Here is a 20,496-nt window from a genome sequence, read left to right as displayed (position 1 = left end):
TCTGCTTAGCAAAACCGTTTCCTTTCTGATTACTTGCAAGATGAGGAATGCAGCTTTCTCATTGTAGTGCTATGGGTTTCTGTAATGCCTTACTTTTTCGGGGTAGCTTTCCTTTGGGGAAGATCATAAATTAAATATTAAATTAAATTTAAATATTTCGGTATTAAAATATTATTGTGTTTCCGACTTTCCTTCTTCGACAGAGACAATAATGTTTTGCCTTAATCATCATGGAATGTTTGATTCGTTAATGTTACCTTGCTGACAGTTTTGCCAAGATAGTTGAAGCCTGAGATGTTTATGATCAGGCAATTAATAGTCTATGATGTAATATAAATACATTTTTCTACATTAGTTATAATATTTTCTAAACTAAAGTAATTTCATGTCGACTGAACATTAAACAAATATATCTGTACACCCGTGATTACTAATATTTACACCGCATTGACTAATACTGACTTAGGCAACCCATCAACCGTAAGAGGACATGCATTAAACCAATTATATACTAGGTAATTAGGAAATTTAGTTCAACACAATGAATCATAAGTGATAGATATTTACAGATTTATGTTGATGGTTAGTAGTTACCTCGTCTCTATCGTGATATACATGGGCCTCGTAGTGTCCTTCTTTGGTGATTAGTGTTTCATTTTTATAATATTGACTTTCGGGAAGTTCATGGGTCCCTTTATGATATTGACCACTCTGCCGTACACACAACACCCGTTCACTCACTCCTTACACACACTCTGCTACCGAAGACACGCACACGCACATACGCACACACATACATACACACACACGCACGCATACACACACCAACAGGTCCGTGAATACTTACCGACTTACCTCATGAGACGAGGCCGTGGACGGGCTGGAACAGACTAAAACAGTCTGGAGCTGGACTCGAACCAAAATAAAACTAAAGGGAGGAGCGGGAGACGGAAAGCACCCAGAACCCTTCCCGATAAATGAAAGAACGGGGTCAAAATACATGGGGGTTTATTAACGAAAAATAAAGCGAAAGAGATCAAACAAACAAAAATAATAAAATCAAGCTTAAAATATTACTCACGGAGATATGCGTAGAAACTTATCGTGTAGGTTATTCATCCAATCATATCAAGAGGCAGATTGAAAACATATCAAACATGGCCACACAAGCCTCTTTCACTCACAAACTTGTAACATACGATTTACTTCCTCCACACAATTTCATACACGCGACGTATGACACATTCGTCCTCGCAATGAATTAATATCAGTGGACATACATCGAAAGAACTTACACGCACATCAAATAAAAACATACACGTTACATCTCAAACATCTCTATGTATATGGACCAGCGTCCCAGAGAAGAGATCCATCACGCAACAATCCCCCATTTGAAAAACACAGCATCCCAGAAGAAAAAAATCAAAGAATAAATATGGCTGCCATAGTTACGAGGCGAGTAAACAATGCTAACAATGAAAGAAGACTCATTCAAATGAAAACAACAAACGTAAATATATAATTAGGCCAGCAAATAGCCCGAGGAATGAAAATAAGAAAATGTAAATAATACTTAAAAAATAACACTGTAAGGAAAGGAGAATGCTGTTAATCAGGCAAGCATACAGCACAACCACACGTACACACACACCATAGAGACCCAAAAGAAATGTATACAGGTAGAATAATCAGTTTTGTCCAGACACATAACGAACACAGAGAGGTCCGCATAGCAAGACAAGTGCATTCATGGACTCATGAGCTCAATACAAGACGCGTAAAATAACAAAGGATTGCCGCATCAAGGGCAAGGCATATCCCCACATAATTCACAGTAGCTTCATCGTAACCATCACGCTTGTAACGTATTCATATCGCCTCACCACGGACGAACATGAATACCAGTCATAGCGTCAAACACAACGTCACGCATCAAGAGCTCGGCCATGAGAAAATCGACGAATAAAGAAAAATGGCAATAGGTCTCGAACTTCAGATCACATACACGCCAAACAAACACACCACTGACTAAAACCATCCCCCATCCTTACGGGTTTAAGTCACACAAAAAACAGAACACACAAGATCAGAGAAAACTAGCAATAAGGCAAAATGCAGCATTAATGGTTAAATGTACATAACTAATACGCCCACGCAACCATAGCAAGCCAAAAAGTTACCTTAATAGACGGGCGTTGCTCAGAGCATTAGGTAGTCACAAAATAGCGACAGAGATAAAGAGCCGGGCATTCAAGTGGATAAATATACTGCAGGAAAAGTAAACGGCACTGGTCAAAGATCTCGTATCTCAAAAGGTACATTGTTGTCTCGACCGCCATGTCGGTTACAACCGTCCTGCGAACTTATTTCAAAGAAGGCGGACACAAGACTCACTAAGAGGGCACTTCGGCTGATGGCCGGAAGCGCACTCTGCCAAGGAGAAAACGAGTCATACGTCACGTCCAGGGAATAGATCGACCGAAAAGTCGATTGCGGTCAAAGAATGTATTACATACAGAGGAGTGCGCCACCAAGGGAAACTTGGTGCTTCACATCTTCCCCACACTCCCTCGAAAATGAGTCCTTACGTGGTGATCAGGCAAGAAGGGATCATTTTACCACGGGCAAAACTTAACACTAAGTGTGTACACACCCTATAACTAAGCGTATCAATTAAACAATAACTTCGGGCAATAAAAATGGACATCAGAATACGAAAACATTTGTACACACGTCAAAATTACACCTTATTGGAAGATATACAATATAATAAACGTTCTTTCGTTATCAAACACAGATTCATTAAGAACTAAACAGGCATCAGTGTCCTTTCACCGAGCGGTAATTGACTCCAAGGAGAGTTATGGCAAGTCAGGCAAACATATGTATCTGTCGATTAATAATCCAGTGAATTAAACAAGTTCAGACCACAGTACTTCAACACACTCCGACCTCTTCTCAGTCACTGAGGGTGTATTGCGAAGGAATTTGGTCCAGCTATCAATATATTTCCTTTTCCTTACGATACAAGTGTTTCTCACAGGGCAATCATTACCTGAAACACAAAACAATATAAGCATACGTGCTTGCAACAAGTCAAAGTTAACTCCATATTACCAAGTCCAATACATCTTAAGGGTGCTAAATAAATGAATGCTACGAACTTCTGGAGTAATACTTTTTTAACATGGAAACGTGCGCCTTTGATTGCACACGGCCGGAGAGATCCTCCACTTTTACCGTAACAGGTCCCAGAAACTCAGTGATCCTTCTGGGCTCAGACCACTTTCGACACAGCTTTTTACTAATGTGATCCATGGTAGAACTGACAGGGAACCTCTTTACCAGGACCAGATCTCCGACGCGGAAAGGCACAGGCATTCTTCCCTTGTTATACCTCTGGGCCACCCTGTCTCTGGCTTTAATCAGTTGCTCGGAGGCTATCTTCCATTTCTCCAGGACATCCAGACGTCGGGAGGGTTCGGAGAGATACTCCACATTCCATTTCAAAGAGAGTGGATCATTGGGGACCCTGCCCAAAAATAATTCGGCAGGCGTGAACCGGCTGGACTCGTGCATGGCAGTGTTGAAACCTAGGCTGAAAAAAGAGAGATAGCAATCCCAAAGGGATTGGGTGTTATAATGGAAGGCAGACAAACAGATTTTTAGATTTCGATGAAATCTTTCAACAAGGTTCGGTTGAGGGTGATGAGGGCTCAGACGGATATGTTTTATACCCCAGGAGAAGCATAAATTACGGAACTTAGCGCCGGTAAAGATCGAAGAATTGTCAGAGACAAGCGTCCTAGGTGGACCAAAAACTCCGAAGATGTGTTTAGTCAATAAATTCACCGTGACGTTAGAATTAATTTTACGAACAGGGAACAGCCAAATGAATTTAGAAAAACCGTCGATAACAGATAAGATACCCACGTTGCCAGATTGAGATCGAGTTAGGGGTCCAAAGAAATCAATGAATAGTTTCTCACCAGGAGAATTCGCAACGTCGGCGGAATGAAAACCGATCTGAGTATTCTGAGCAGGCTTACATTTTTGGCAAACATCACAGGTTTTGACATACTCGAAGACTTCCTTTTTTAAATTCGGCCAGTAATAATTCCGGGAAATTTTATGAAAGGTTTTTAACTGACCGAGATGAGCGCCTAAATGAGAATCGTGATAATAATTTAAGATCATGGGTCTCAGATTCTGGGGGACGAAAATTTTAGAAGTACGGTTATGAAGACTTTTGTGACACAAAAGGCCCCTCTTTATTTCAAAGGATTCCCAACCTTGTTCCTTCTTCGAAAGTCTATCGGCTAGACGGATACATTCATCGTCTTTCTTCTGGAACTCAGACAATTCGGTAAAACTAAAGGGGTAGTTTCGAAGGATGCAGACCGGGAGATGATTATCGGGGCTGCACCCGATCTCGTAATCAGTTGTCTCGCCACCTTCAAACATGCGCGACAAACAATAGGCAACAATATTATCTTTACCTCTTACATGAACAACAGTGAAATTATAAGACGACAGTCGGAGAATCCACGAGCAGTCCTCCCTAGCCTTTTGACATTGGCAGCCATCCAAGATAGTGCTTGGTTATCAGTATGAATCCAGAAATGTCGGTGTTCGAGGTACGAGTGAAATTTCTCGACACCAAGGACAACAGCCAGACATTCTTTTTCGTACGTGGAGTACCTGGTTTCAGAGTCGAGCAATTTCTTACTGAAATAAGCAATGGGGGCAAGATGATCGTTCTCCAGTCTTTGGTTCAATACAGCAGAGACAGCAATATCACTAGCGTCACACTGAAGGACAAATTCCCCGTTAAAGTCAGGGTTGTGCAATACGGGAGCTTGACAGAGGGCATCTTTAAGTTGGCAAAAAGCTTGCTCTTGAGCATCGCTCCAGAAGAAACGAACATTTTTCTTTTTCAACGAGTTCAGGGGGGCTGAGATCTCAGAAATGTTGGGGATGAATCTAGAATAAAATCCAATCATGCCAAGAAATCTACGGACAGCTCGTAGGTTCTTTGGCCTGGGAAATTCACGAATGCATTTCACTCTCTCAGGATTAACAGATATGCCGGAGCCGGAAACGATATGTCCTAAAAACTTTATCCTTCTAGAACACAAAGATGCCTTCTCAGGATTGACAGTGAATCCGTGCTTCTTCAACCTAGTGAAAAATTCGCGAAGATGAGCGACATGTTCCTCAAATGTGTCAGAAAAGATCACGACGTCGTCTAAATACGAGAATAAACAAGAGAACTTTAAATCACCGAAGACGGAGTCAAGAATGCGACTCAGCGCTTGGCCGCCTACTGAAATACCCATGGGAACTTTATTAAATTGATATAAGCCAAAGGAGGTGGCAAAAGCCGTAAATTCTCGGCAACTATGGTCGAGAGGAATCTGGAAATAGGCAGAATTGAAGTCGAAAACAGAGTAGAACTGGGCCTTCCCGAAGGATTGCAGGGCAGATTCGATGGTTGGGAGAGGGAAACTGTCAAATATAACATTGCGATTCAAAGATCGATAGTCAATCACAAGACGAGGTTGGCCATCCTTTTTGGGAATCAGAAAGGCTGGGCTACTAAAAGAAGACTTTGATGGGCTAATGACGCCTTTCTCCAGCAGTTCATTGATACACTTTCTCATAGCGGCGAGCTTGGGAGGGGAGCAACTGAAAGGTGGGTGTCTGACGGGAGTACGATCTTTCAGTTCGATGCAGTACGAAAATTCTTTCGCACACCCTAATTTGGCAGTAAGTACCTCAGGGAAATCTTTCAGAAGATCATTGAGCACGGAGACTTGGTCAATTTAAAGATCAGACGGGTCGATAAGGGGAACGCCGTTCGATACAAGGCATAACGGATTATTACCAGAAGGAACCTCAAAATGGAAGTTTTCATTGGATCGAAAGCGAAAGGCAAATGAACAGCTGATAAAATCGATAGATAACCCGGTGGCTAACATGAAATCAGATCCAAGGATGAGGGGAACAGTCAAATCGGGAACAACGTTAAAATTCCAGTCCCAGGAAAAATTGTGAATTTTGAAATGGATACGAACACGTCCGGTGGGACACATACGATGGCCATTGGCAGACACGTAAGTTGCGGAACATTCACTATCTCGAAGATGTTTCAAAGCCATGCCTTCTACCACAGACTGATTTATGAAAGAACTCGAGGATCCGGTATCCAAAAGGGCATATAGCGAGCGCGAGCCGGGCCCAAGGAGACGCAAAGGGAAGACCACAAACTTTGCGATTAGAAGAGGTTTGGGGCACCAACGACGGGCCTACACGCTGGCGCGGGATCAGTTTCCCTGGTTTCCATTGCATCGAGGACAGATATCACGAAACACGCCAACTAAGCCACACTGACAGCATTTTACTGGGGGCTTCGAGTTACACTGCATGAAGACGTGTCCATCTTTTCCACAATTCCAGCATTTAACGGACCTAGACGTCCTCCTACGGGGTACGTTTTGATTTTGAAAACTGCCTGCCATATTATTTAAAGAGTGAGGAGGTTTTGACCGATAATCAGAACGATCAGTGCATGACGCAGAAGAGAGCGGTTGGGCAAAGGAGACCGATTTAGACACAGAGCGACAGGCGGTGTCAGGGAAAGAACAGGTATCGGGCGGAGGAGGGGGTTGATATAAGTGATTCAGTTGAAGAGTGGACTCGTATTCGCGCCCTAGATTGATTATATCATCGACACAATTTACCTCAGATCTCTTTATAAAGAGTTTATAGTTAGGAGCCAAATTACGGTAAAATGTATCAAATATTTCAGTCTCATGAATGTCAACATCAAGACGGTTAAACAAGGTAAGGATACCAGTCGCATATTCATCAATAGGTTCGTTAGGACCTTGGGTTCTCCGCAGGATCTCTTGTTTAAGAACAAAATTCATGTCAGATAGACCAAACCTAATTTTAAGTTCCTTCGAGAAATTGGACCAACATTTGACTTTAAATTTATTTAATCGGAACCATTTACTTGCACGCCCCTCTAACATACCGGGGATGACAGGGACAAATAGGTCTAGGGACATAGAAGCACACGCAGCGACGTCTTCAACTCTCTCTAAGAATTCGATCACGGAGAAACCTTTTTCGTCGCCGGAAAATTTCAAATTCCATTTTCGAACAACATCAAGCGCAGGATTAAATTGGGATGGCCCACTCACAATAGGCTGAGGAATGCGATTTACAGTATGAACATCCATGCTAGAGATAAATTCATTAGGGCGATTGTTTACAGCAATACTCGCATTGTTGTGATCAGAGTTTGAATGAACGGAATTACTTTCCATAGACGTGCCTGAATTATTTTGCATATCAACACTGGGGAGATTTTCACACGCATTGTCTTCTATGTTCTCCATTGTTTACAGATAAGATAAATAATGCAAGAGCAACAGCCAACAATGACAAAATCACAACCAAAGTTATACACAAGATTTAACGAAAGTATGCTGTGAAGTAGCATCAATTAATATATATATTATTCATGGCACAGTGTAAACACAAAAAGGAGGACTTAATTTTAAAAGAATCCAGCTCTGCTCCACCGAGAATCAGCCCCTCGGTGAAACTTTCCAGCCACGAACCACGCTCTGCATAGCATCTGCCGCAACACACAACACCCGTTCACTCACTCCTTACACACACTCTGCTACCGAAGACACGCACACGCACATACGCACACACATACATACACACACACGCACGCATACACACACCAACAGGTCCGTGAATACTTACCGACTTACCTCATGAGACGAGGCCGTGGACGGGCTGGAACAGACTAAAACAGTCTGGAGCTGGACTCGAACCAAAATAAAACTAAAGGGAGGAGCGGGAGACGGAAAGAACCCAGAACCCTTCCCGATAAATGAAAGAACGGGGTCAAAATACATGGGGGTTTATTAACGAAAAATAAAGCGAAAGAGATCAAACAAACAAAAATAATAAAATCAAGCTTGAAATATTACTCACGGAGATATGCGTAGAAACTTATCGTGTAGGTTATTCATCCAATCATATCAAGAGGCAGATTGAAAACATATCAAACATGGCCACACAAGCCTCTTTCACTCACAAACTTGTAACATACGATTTACTTCCTCCACACAATTTCATACACGCGACGTATGACACATTCGTCCTCGCAATGAATTAATATCAGTGGACATACATCGAAAGAACTTACACGCACATCAAATAAAAACATACACGTTACATCTCAAACAACTCTATGTATATGGACCAGCGTCCCAGAGAAGAGATCCATCACGCAACAATCCCCCATTTGAAAAACACAGCATCCCAGAAGAAAAAAATCAAAGAATAAATATGGCTGCCATAGTTACGAGGCGAGTAAACAATGCTAACAATGAAAGAAGACTCATTCAAATGAAAACAACAAACGTAAATATATAATTAGGCCAGCAAATAGCCCGAGGAATGAAAATAAGAAAATGTAAATAATACTTAAAAAATAACACTGTAAGGAAAGGAGAATGCTGTTAATCAGGCAAGCATACAGCACAACCACACGTACACACACACCATAGAGACCCAAAAGAAATGTATACAGGTAGAATAATCAGTTTTGTCCAGACACATAACGAACACAGAGAGGTCCGCATAGCAAGACAAGTGCATTCATGGACTCATGAGCTCAATACAAGACGCGTAAAATAACAAAGGATTGCCGCATCAAGGGCAAGGCATATCCCCACATAATTCACAGTAGCTTCATCGTAACCATCACGCTTGTAACGTATTCATATCGCCTCACCACGGACGAACATGAATACCAGTCATAGCGTCAAACACAACGTCACGCATCAAGAGCTCGGCCATGAGAAAATCGACGAATAAAGAAAAATGGCAATAGGTCTCGAACTTCAGATCACATACACGCCAAACAAACACACCACTGACTAAAACCATCCCCCATCCTTACGGGTTTAAGTCACACAAAAAACAGAACACACAAGATCAGAGAAAACTAGCAATAAGGCAAAATGCAGCATTAATGGTTAAATGTACATAACTAATACGCCCACGCAACCATAGCAAGCCAAAAAGTTACCTTAATAGACGGGCGTTGCTCAGAGCATTAGGTAGTCACAAAATAGCGACAGAGATAAAGAGCCGGGCATTCAAGTGGATAAATATACTGCAGGAAAAGTAAACGGCACTGGTCAAAGATCTCGTATCTCAAAAGGTACATTGTTGTCTCGACCGCCATGTCGGTTACAACCGTCCTGCGAACTTATTTCAAAGAAGGCGGACACAAGACTCACTAAGAGGGCACTTCGGCTGATGGCCGGAAGCGCACTCTGCCAAGGAGAAAACGAGTCATACGTCACGTCCAGGGAATAGATCGACCGAAAAGTCGATTGCGGTCAAAGAATGTATTACATACAGAGGAGTGCGCCACCAAGGGAAACTTGGTGCGGCACACCACCATACTAGTGAGGCTTTATTCTTGATGGGTAGGAAAATGCGTCACTGTTAAATTAAACGTTGAGCTACTTAGTAATTTTTCACTTACACTTATTCCAACTAGCGAGCCGCACGAACGTTATGGTACACGTCTACCGCGCACGACACTCGAACTCAAGTTCTCCAGCTTTGTCAAAGTACCAGATAGTGTTTGGTGTGCTTACTTCCCTCACTGGAATTAGTCCGTCCACTCATATGAAGATATTAGAGAACACCTAATTTACTTAGTTGGGGCCGATGACCTTAGATGTTTAACCCATTTAAACAACAAGCATCATCATCATCATCATCATCATGGTCTTAGTTCGTCCAATCGTATGTACATATTCTTTAATACGAATTTTATAAGCTTGTCTAGTTCAGCGCTCACATTAACGGTTGCAGTTTTTACTGAATCTGTTTACAAATTCACTGTTCCCACCTCTAGGTTTTCGAAATGTATTACTGGATTCTATTCTCTAACCGCTCTGAATGAAGAGCAAAATGTGCGACTCACAAATAGTTCCGACTTCTGGAGAGGCGACACGCACTTCTAGCAAGAGCTCTGGACACAAGAAAGGGGAAGCATCGCACCCCTTCATGTTTTGAAGTCACGGCCCCCTCCACAGACACTAACAAACATTTTCTTCTTAGGGCAGCCGATTTCCTGTCATTGGTTCGCTGTAATTGCATAGCTTCTTCCAGAATGTTAAATGAAAGCATGATTGGGCATGGCTGCATAATTCGATGGTCTAGAACGAAACAGTTACCATTCAAAATCTATGCTTTTCAAGAGAAGAGTTTAGAGTTTTAGCAGTTTACATCATTGCCTGTCAAAAGAGACGTGTTACATAATTTTTATGGAAATTGGTGTGTACGCCGTTATTACGTGGTTGTTATAATGTGGAAAAGAGTTACAACACGTAAGGCTAGCCTTTTGTATTAAGTAAAGCGACGAATTTCACAATTATGAAAACTGTCTGAAGTGCTTGCTAAAATGAATGCATTAGAAGTTCCGTTGTTACCATTTCGGAGGTTGTAGAGGTCGGCATACGGGTAAATATTGACAGAAAAATCTCAGAAATTCTCATTTTGAGTTGTCACTCTTTCGTTCTCAGGCAACGTAATTATATCTTGGCTGTTTTGCCTTTTTGTTACGCCCTTATCTGGTAGCCGTGCTGGGTAGAAAACAGTTCGTTGGGTTTTCAAACGTTGAAGCATCTCAAATTCCCCCCCCCCCTCACACACACAATTAGCAATTGTATTTCCCCGAACAAATTGAACAAGCTTGGGTTATTAAATTTCTGTGACTGTCTCGCTTGCGCGTTTCTCTCACACAGTGGGGCTTGGCGCGCCCTGCTCTTTGTCTACCTTGCTTGAGAAACTGAGCCTTCCCTCGTTGTGGGCTACTGGTTCACGGACTGATAAATGTAATCGGCGCGATGAAAGCACTCCGTATTAGGTCCTGGGATCGTTGTCTGGTAGGGGTAAATAATTCACTAAACTTCTATAAATCTGACGTTATTTTCTCTTGAAGAATAACGATATTTGCTCTTTGCTTCCATCCCATTTTGATGTTAGCAGTATAAGTGGATGGTTCTAGCGCCACCGCCACCACACGCTCTCGGGCGGCCCCCGCCACATTGACTGCGCTGGCTAAGACTGCATGCTTCACCAGACATCCGCCATCTTGGAGGGCTTAACCTTACTTTTTACTCGTAAGAGAGCAAGCCTAACCTCACGGAGTGGCCTAAGCTCAGTTTTACGGCCAAATGCCCTTCCTGACGCCTAAAAGAGTGAGCTTAACCTCCCAGACGCCATCTTGGAGGGGATTAACCTATCTTTCTACGCGTAAGAGGGCAAGCCTAACCTCAGGGAGGGGACTAACCTGAGTTTTACGACGAGATGCACTTCCTCATGCCTAAAACTTCATGCTTAACCTCACAATCCGCCATCTTCGAGGGCTTAACCTTACTTTTTACGCATAGGAGAGCAAGCCCAGGCTCAGATTTACGACAAGATGCCCATCCTGACGCATAAGAGAGCCAGCTTAACCTCACAGACGCTATCTAGGAGGGGCTTAACCTTACTTTTTACGCGCAAGACGACAAGCCAAACCTGAGAGCTGCTATTGCATTTGGGACTAACCTCAGTTTTATGGCCGGATGCCCTTCCCGACACTATCTTGAGTAGTAGGGCAATGGGTATTCTCGAGACGTTATTTTGAGTAGTAGGGCAATGGGGATTAGCATAAGAGGCACACCTAACCGGATGGAGGAGCCTAACCTCAGTTGAATATCCGGATACCCTTCCCGACGCCAATCGCACAAGATGGCGGCTATGCACAGCTCCATATGAGTCGGCTTAAGGGCGCTTGCGTAAGATTCCTGCTGCTTTTATGAGACACCCTAGGGGCGCTTGAGCAAGATGGCTGCTGATCTTATGAGTCCCCAGGGACGCTTGCGAAATGTTGGAATTGTGAGATATTAGGGCACTTCTTTAAGTATTCTTGGTCTAAATATCCCTTAAAATGTTATAAATGTGGTCTAAATTGTTTTGCGCACAATGTATGTTCTAGATGCAATTCTCAACTGGGAAAAAAGATTTGGGGTCTTCCCTCGTCAGCACACTGGTCCACAATTATTTGTGGATCACGCATATTGTATGCGCTGTTAGATACTGGACCTTGTAGTTCCTTCATGAACTAATCTATTGTGAGTGGCATGAATTTGATATACCTCCGAGATAGTGAGGATTCAGGGAAATTTACTTCATCTGATGGTCGTCAAGAATGTCGTGTGGGTCGGGTTAAATGTCATATCAAAATCCGCAACCTCTCGTGGAACTGGATGTTACATGTTGTTCTGATCTATCTGTCCCCGTCATTTTAGGCATCGATTTTATGTTATATACTGGTTTATCTATTGATTTTATCACCCGAACCTTTGATTTTCGTTTCAAATCTGGCGAAAATTACCCTTTTGAAGCACTCCTTGCTGCGTTTCCAGTTCCAAACTACCCAACTCCTCTTATGATTTGTCAGATAATCAGAATTTAAGGGGACACGGAACGCCCTATGCTTACAATGTTAAATCATGCTTCACAAAGGTACATTTTTCTAAAAACCTATTACAGCTATCAATTTTAAAATTACACAGCATGTACCTACCTATCTTGGCTTGGTACTGAAATAACTGGTCTTGAGTAATATGAAATACTTTCTGATTTTTTATTTATTATTGGAAGTTACAAATTTTGGCAATTTTTTGCCACCTTTTACTCAAATAAAATACTTAATATCTGACGTACAACAATAATAATTCTTTCAGCATGTGTACAACAACATTAGAAAGTAACCCTGAAAGTTTGAATCCTCTGTATCTCACACAACCTGAGAAAATGTTCCTTATGTAATAAAAACAATTACTTTCAGGAAATGGACTTTAAAGTCACAGCTTTAGTGCATGCCTGCTCCATAGCTTGGATTATCTTTATCCTCTTTCATTTCATATTCTAAGCTTCTCTTACTAGCTCTTCTGACTTCTCTGGCCTTCTGGTGCAAGTTTTTAACAGCCATTTCAGCATATCTCAGTCTTTCCAAGTCGAGGTGCAGCATGGCGTCACGGGTATGAGAGCCAATGCCCAGCCCCAGTCTTTGCAGCACTTCGCATTTTGTGATTATTTCCCTGGTTAAATGATGCCACATCATCATATACACCAAAATGAAGTATCCTTATTGACACAAACACAGCTTTTTGCAAACGGCTATTTACACATTCATTAGTATATTGTGTGCGACCATGGAAGCATTTTTTCAAAAGGTTGATGTATGACAGATCCCTGAAAATAGATTGTATTTTCTCCATAATATCATATGGCAGACTGTAAGGATGACTGTAAGTTTCACCTGTCTCTATTCCTCTATTGAACTTACATCAGCTTTCTTCTCCTTGCTGGAGCTTGTCATCAGTTGATGACATATCACAGAACATTACTAGTAGAAGCACTGGTTATTAAACGGTCAGCAATAACGTTCTCTCCAAGTCTGGCCTACTGGAACATCAAAATACAGTAAGAACGCCGAAGTAAACAGAAACACATGTCATGTAATCATATCTACCATAAACAAAGCAAACAAATGACAGTCAGCAACCAAATCCATGACAATGCTGCCAACAGGGAAATTCCACAGCAATATATTTCCCTCATCTATTTAAATCTACCACTTTATTGGCATATATATATCAAAAATACTGCTTCCATCAGTCTAAATGTCAAATTACCTGCTTTGTGGGAGGCTGAAGCCTATGCATCATATTATAAAAGAATTAATTAAAAATACTTCCAGCAGGAGGATTATCAAAATTGATACACCATTGGAAAGGGGAATGGTCACAGATACAAAATTCAAAATAATAATATAAAAAGTTATTTTTCATTTTTTTTTCGTTCCGTGTCCCCTTAATGTAAAACAGTTTATTGGGGGAATTTTGCTGATGTCCTGACTGCCGATTAAGGGTGCGAAAGGGAAATTTCATATTCAGTTGAATTAAAGGTTGATACCTATGTTAGATCCCCTCCTTTCAGTTGTTCTCCTCAAAAACAGTCTGCTATGCGAGATTGCTAAATGACCTCCAAGTCTCCCTTCAGTATTCCTGCCTCCCTTGTACCTAAAAAGCACGGCATATTCAGCTTTATTGTCGATTATAGGAAGGTCGATATAAACTTACTACTTGACAGTTTCCCCTTGCCCACCACTGAAAGTGCCTTCCACAATATCCCTGGAGCTAAATTTTTCACCATTTTTGACTTTATTTCAGCATACTATCAAAATCTCTTACACCATAAAAGCAGCCCTTATACTGCTTTTGCTACCCCGTTTGCATTTTCTGAATTCAACAATGTACCCATGGGCATATCTATAGGTGGTCAAGCGAACAGCCGCATCGTTGATTCGATCCTTGGGGATCTGAAATTTTCCTGCGTGTTTAACTTCCTTGATGATCTTATATTTTCTCCAACATTTGAGGAACACCTACTTCATCTCTGAGAGGTTCTATCTCGTTTACGCAAGCACGGGTTTACTGTAAATCCAACAAGGTGTCTCTTTGTTTCATGCGTTTGAATTTCCTTGGTCATGTCATATCTGATTCTAGCATTGCCATTAATCCCTACAGGATTTAATGCATTCGTGATTTTCCACAGCTGAAAAATGTGCGTGATGTGAGAAAATTCCTGGGTATGGTCGGTATTTACAGTCGTTTCATCAAATATTTTTCTCAGGTTTCAGCCCGCTTAATCTTCTAATATGAATGAATTGTCGATTTGTCTGGGGGAAGCAAAAACCCATGCTTTTGATCTACTGTAGATAGCCATTTGTGAAGCCCCTGTTCTCCACAGTCCTGATTTTTCCAGGGTTTTTGTCCTACAGTGCGACTCTAGCGAGGCCACGGCTGCCGCTGTATTAAATCAATACGCTGATGATGGGAAACTGGTTCCTATTGCGTCTTTCAGCAAGTTTCGGCACGAAGCTGAAATACGATATTCTATTTAAGAGAAGGTATATTTGGTGGTAGTTTTGGGTGTAGAGAAATTTAATTCCTACTTGGAAAACCGTCATTTCTTCATCCACACGGATAACCAAACCGTATCGTGGATGAGCGCCAACGTAAAATGACTCTGCAGGACGGCTAGGTGGATTCTGCAACTTTCAGCTTATAAATTCACCATTTTGCACGTTTGTGAGAAAGAGAGTGTCGTAGCGGTCTGTTTGTCGCAGATTTTCGAAGGATTTAAACCGCCTGACGGCGAGTCCGGTATAAAATACGACCCGCTTGTTGGGTCCATATTCTTCAAACTATCCCTGGTCATTCACCGATAATTGTGTGCACCAAAAGGAAGACAAAGAGTGTTCTGATTTGATCAAAGGGGTCGCCGATGGGTCCGCTCGTGGCAGCGCATTTTTAATCAATCTTGGATTGTTGTTTCGTCGCAACCGCAAGAATCGGAGGGACAAAAATTTGTTCCTGTTAAAATAACATCCATGATTATGCATTACTTTCACAGTTCGTACCTAGGCGTCCACCTAGGTCAATACACAACCTTGCAACGAGTTTCGCGGGATTACTTCTGGCCTAACCTCAGAAATGATATCTTAGAGTACGGTAAGAGCTGCGATATCTGCCAACGGTGTAAGCGTGCACAAACTTCGCAAAGCGGCCTCCCTTCTGATGATGTAGCTTCTTACCCTGATGAAAAATTATTCATTGATAATTTCGGTCCTCTAATGAAATCGAAGAACAATCATGTCGGAATACTTTCTGTTATCGATGCATTTTCTAAAGTTTGTGTAGTTTTTCACTGTTCGTAAAATAAATTCGAATGCTGCCGTCTATGTGCTGTCCCGGCACATTTTTGCAGTTTTCGGGCCTCCTAAGGTTTTAGTTTCCGATAATACCTCTACATTCAATTGTAATAAATTCCATCACCTCTGCTCCGGGTGGGGAATCAAACATATTTTTCTAAGTCCGCACTACCCCAATTCATCTCACGTGGAATTATTCCTCAGAAATCTGAAATCCTGTCTGAGCGACTTCCACAGCGCTGATCAAGGTTTTTGGGACGTTAATCTAGCCTTTCTTGTTCTAGCTTTCAACAATGCTGTGCATTAATCTCCCGCCATACGCCAGCAGATTTATTTCTAGGTAGATGTATCGCAGATCCACTTCAATTAAAATGGAACGCCGAATACCTGTCTGAGTCATTGAGGAACCTCGATGTTAAGTCAAAATGGTAAGATGCCGTCGAACAACTGATCAAAGCCCGCAACAGTTCGGCCAAAAATTCAACCAAGGAAGGAAAGCCGTCAGTTTCAAAGCTGCAGATCTGGTCGTCGTGAAATTTTCACCTGACATTTCAGCAGCTGACCAAATCGCCGTTAAACTTTACCTGAAATGGTTCAGCCCCAAGAAAATTATTGAAATCCTTAGACCTCTAACATTTAAGCTACAGGACATAAAAATTCAAAGTGTATTCAAATTCCATGTATCTTTATTAAAACCTTACTCTATAAGAAAAATGTAAAACCTAATACCAATTTTAGTCTGTCCTTAGCTTTTCCCCTTGTTCGTGTAGTTCCAGAATTATAAGACTTTTTATTTTCCAGAAACGAATGAACTACTTCATCTCATTGGATGTATATAAAAAATGGAAGAAGTTTTGAAAGCGACCTTGTATTGATCGTATACCACGAGGAAAAAGGTCTACCTTGCAAGAAAATGACACAATCCTATTGAGGAATATCAGAATGGTAGGTGACCTACGTACTAAATAACAAAAGGGTAAGGACTGTTTATGTATACCGGGTGCATTAGGTCAGTGTACGGACCGCAGTTTCAGTGGGCTGTGTCTCTCTTCTTCTTTAGTGCAACCAATCATCGTAACCATGAATAATCCTGTATATTAATACTTTATTTAGGTATAAGAACCGTAGACTTGTTCAGTGCACGCACGTTTAGTACTATTATTGGGGCCCATTTTTAAAATGTGAGTCCTTGTCTGATCAACAAGTATAGACACATTTAAAAAAAGGGGGTGAACCATTTTCGATCTTTGCTTCAGTTCGATTTCGTCCCGAGCTGGGTGTATTTGGCAAAATGGCTTGTTACTGCTTCACGTGGGACGATCCCGTAACTTCCGTGATTGTACGAAAGATGGCAGTCATTGTGTTTTCTATCACGAATGGTCTAACATTCCACCGGAATGCATTCTTATCTCATTGAATGTCCGACTCGTTGGATGAATGGTCAGCGCACTGGCCTTCGGTTCAGAGGGTCCCGGGTTCGATTCCCGGCCGGGTCGGGGATTTTAACCTTCGTTGGTTAATTCCAATGGCCCGGGGGCTGGGTGTTTGTGCTGTCCCCAACATTCCTGTAACTCACACACCACACATAACACTACCCTCCACCACAATTACACGCAGTTACCTACACATGGCAGATGCTGCCCACCCTCATCGGAGGGTCTGCCTTACAGGGGCTGCACCCGGCTAGAAATAGCCACACGTAATTTTAATTATTATTATCTCATTGAATTGAGGAACATGTGTCGGCGTTTAATAAGATATAAAATGGACTCCATGCATCTAGATACTGCATTTTTAACGTACCCAAATGTTTTTAAACCTTTTAAATGGATTTTCTACTACGATTCGCCTTCTTTCATTGCACGTTGATATTACTTCAGGTAACAATATCGTTTGTTCACTTTTTTCCTTCTCATCATGGTTGTTGATATCTCTTGTTTACCCCACAGTATGAATGAAACATGATTCTCTCTGCTTAATGTGTTTATGTTCATTCTCAACGTTATGGTCCTCAAATTACTACGTGCGTGCATTCTTTTGCGTCTACCTCCCATCTACACTGTATGGTTATTTGTGTCACCACGAGGCTTCGGTCGTTCTGTATGGATCGCAATTTGGATGGGTTTTGATATGATTACGGGACCTGCTGATGCCATTGCCAAATTTATGTTTATGTATTCACGTGCCCCTAATAACTGGGAACCGCCTTCTACCGACCTTGGCGTCGTGTTATTGAAGAATTTGAATCCTTGATGGACACTGAGGACAGCTCTTCGCTCTTATTGTTTTGTTGCCTGAATGCATGTGTGTACGGACGTGAGTGTAAATGGGTGGGGTATCAAGAAGTTATATCTTTGTTTGAGTTTTATTTTGTTCTTGATTATAATTTTATTTTTCTACCTAATTTGTCATCGGTTTTCCTTTTGGCTTTTGCACCTCTCTTAGCCTCATGTATCGTTTCCGACCGACATGATTTTTCTTCCTTTCATGTATGCACTGCGCATACTTTCGTCCCTTACCATTATTTTTTGTTGGTCGTGTTCGCGCTGCTTTTAAATCTACTGTGGAGGTTCTACAAGTAATTACTTCTTTTAGTCTGCTCTTTGATACGTAGGAATATTGTTTTTTGGGGGTAACGGATTGTTGTAAAAGTAAGAGATATAAAAGAAGAGAGGTGTGATATACGGGAGTGGAGATAAGTTGAGTAGATGAAATTAATAACTGTTGGAAAATTAGACCACATTTTAATTAACTTTGTGGATTGCGTCGTGTTTGTATGGGGGATAATCTGAATGTAATCGCACGCTTATAAGGGGTTCAACTGATTGTAATATAATTCGATTCTGAATGATGGTATACCGTCACAGTGACACTCTTGCTACATCTCTCTAAAAGGGGAATTAGGTATGTATAATTTTCATACCGATTATCATTCCCTATTTTCAAATTCATTTACTTTTTCCATTTTCTTATGTTATTAATTCGATAAATATTTCCTTGTTAGTTGTCGAATTTCTTGCTGTTTTTCTAATTAGTCTCTTGGAACTTTTCTGCCGAGAGGCTCATCTCAAGCTCAAGGCTTGTAGCTTGTGGCTTTTCCTAGTCGCAAATCGGGCCACAATTTTTAGGTAAGAATATTATATTATGCACGGTGAACAGGATTTTATGCGTGCGGGGTTTGGCTCAAAACTCACTTGTTCATGATGGAGACTACACGTTTGAAGATATGAAAAACAGGATCTTGAATCCACTCACGAGGCACTTTGTCCCAGATCTTCTTTACAGCATTCGCAGCTATATTAACCAAAAATGCCTTTGGTAATGCATTGAACTCTTCTTCAGTGAAAGTGTTTAGTTTCTTTTTGCATGCATAAAACTATACGATTGTCTTTCCAACCGCGTTACACTTAGTATCGGATAGAAATGACATGATGCCTTTACTCTACAAATGTTTCTTTCACACGGGCGTCATATCGACACTGCAATTTACATATGTTGTTCACCTGCCGACATGCAGTGCAACACAACCAATCAAAGAGCAATGTCGTGAAGACTGTGCTCCTTGTAAAGAGTTTTAAAGTATGGACATCCTAATACATGCATGGCGATAATCACACATGGTGATAGCAGATACTCACGCAAACATTTCTTCTTTTCATAATCCTAAAAAAACACGATCTGCTCTTGACAAATAAGCGTTCATGATCAGAGATAGAAAGCGATAATGTATTCCTTTTTCTTCCCACTCCCGACATATTTTTTATCAATCCATTGAGTTTGAGTTTGAGTTTGCTTTTTGTCTTCATCTGTTTCCGAACAAGAAGGGAAATGTGGGCTAAATACTAAACTGACGAGTTTTGGCGCCCACAAGATAGTGCTGTAAAAGACAGCCACCTTTTTACATAAATTATTTGCCGTTTACTTTGCAGCCTTGTACATCAACTATTAACGTTGTTGTCATGACGGAATAAAACGCTCTACTCTCTATCACTTAATCGACGTCATCGCTGCATGTTAAAAGCAGAATAAACTTAGTACCGCACGTTCTCAGTCCCGTCGGAGACTGTCTGTCGGATGAGGGGACATAAAACCCTAAGCATAAGATCACGTCGTCATGGTTATACATGTTTAGACTTGATCGTTTCTGTCGGATGGAGACATAATGCCATGAGGTGTGCTATTAGGCCCCCTCTAAGATGGTGCCGGGGAAGGGTGATATCTCTAAGGGCACTTGTTCAAAATCCGCAGCAAACAAGTGCACATGGTTAGGATCTGTCAAGACGGTAGCTGTCATCATGACAGCTATTATTGTTTCGAATTCCGCGCCCACATGCTTAAGATGGCAGCAGTGAGGTCAGGACCTGTCAAGATGGCAGCAGTGAGGTTAGCCATGTTCACTTGTTCAAAATCCTCGCCATGGTGCGCACGTGGTTAGGACCTGTCAGGATGGCAGCTGTCACCTTGACAGCTGTTTAAATTCCGCGCCCCACGTAGTTAAGATGGCAGCAGTGATGTTAGGGTCTCTCAAGATGGCAGCAGTGAGGTTAGCCACGTTTACTTCTTCAAAATCCGCACCATACAAGTGCACGTGGTTTATGACCTGTCGAGATGGC

The sequence above is a fragment of the Anabrus simplex genome, chromosome 10, assembly GCF_040414725.1.
Source record: "Anabrus simplex isolate iqAnaSimp1 chromosome 10, ASM4041472v1, whole genome shotgun sequence".
NCBI classification, from domain to species: Eukaryota; Metazoa; Arthropoda; class Insecta; order Orthoptera; family Tettigoniidae; genus Anabrus; species Anabrus simplex.
This window is presented reverse-complemented; position numbering follows the sequence as displayed.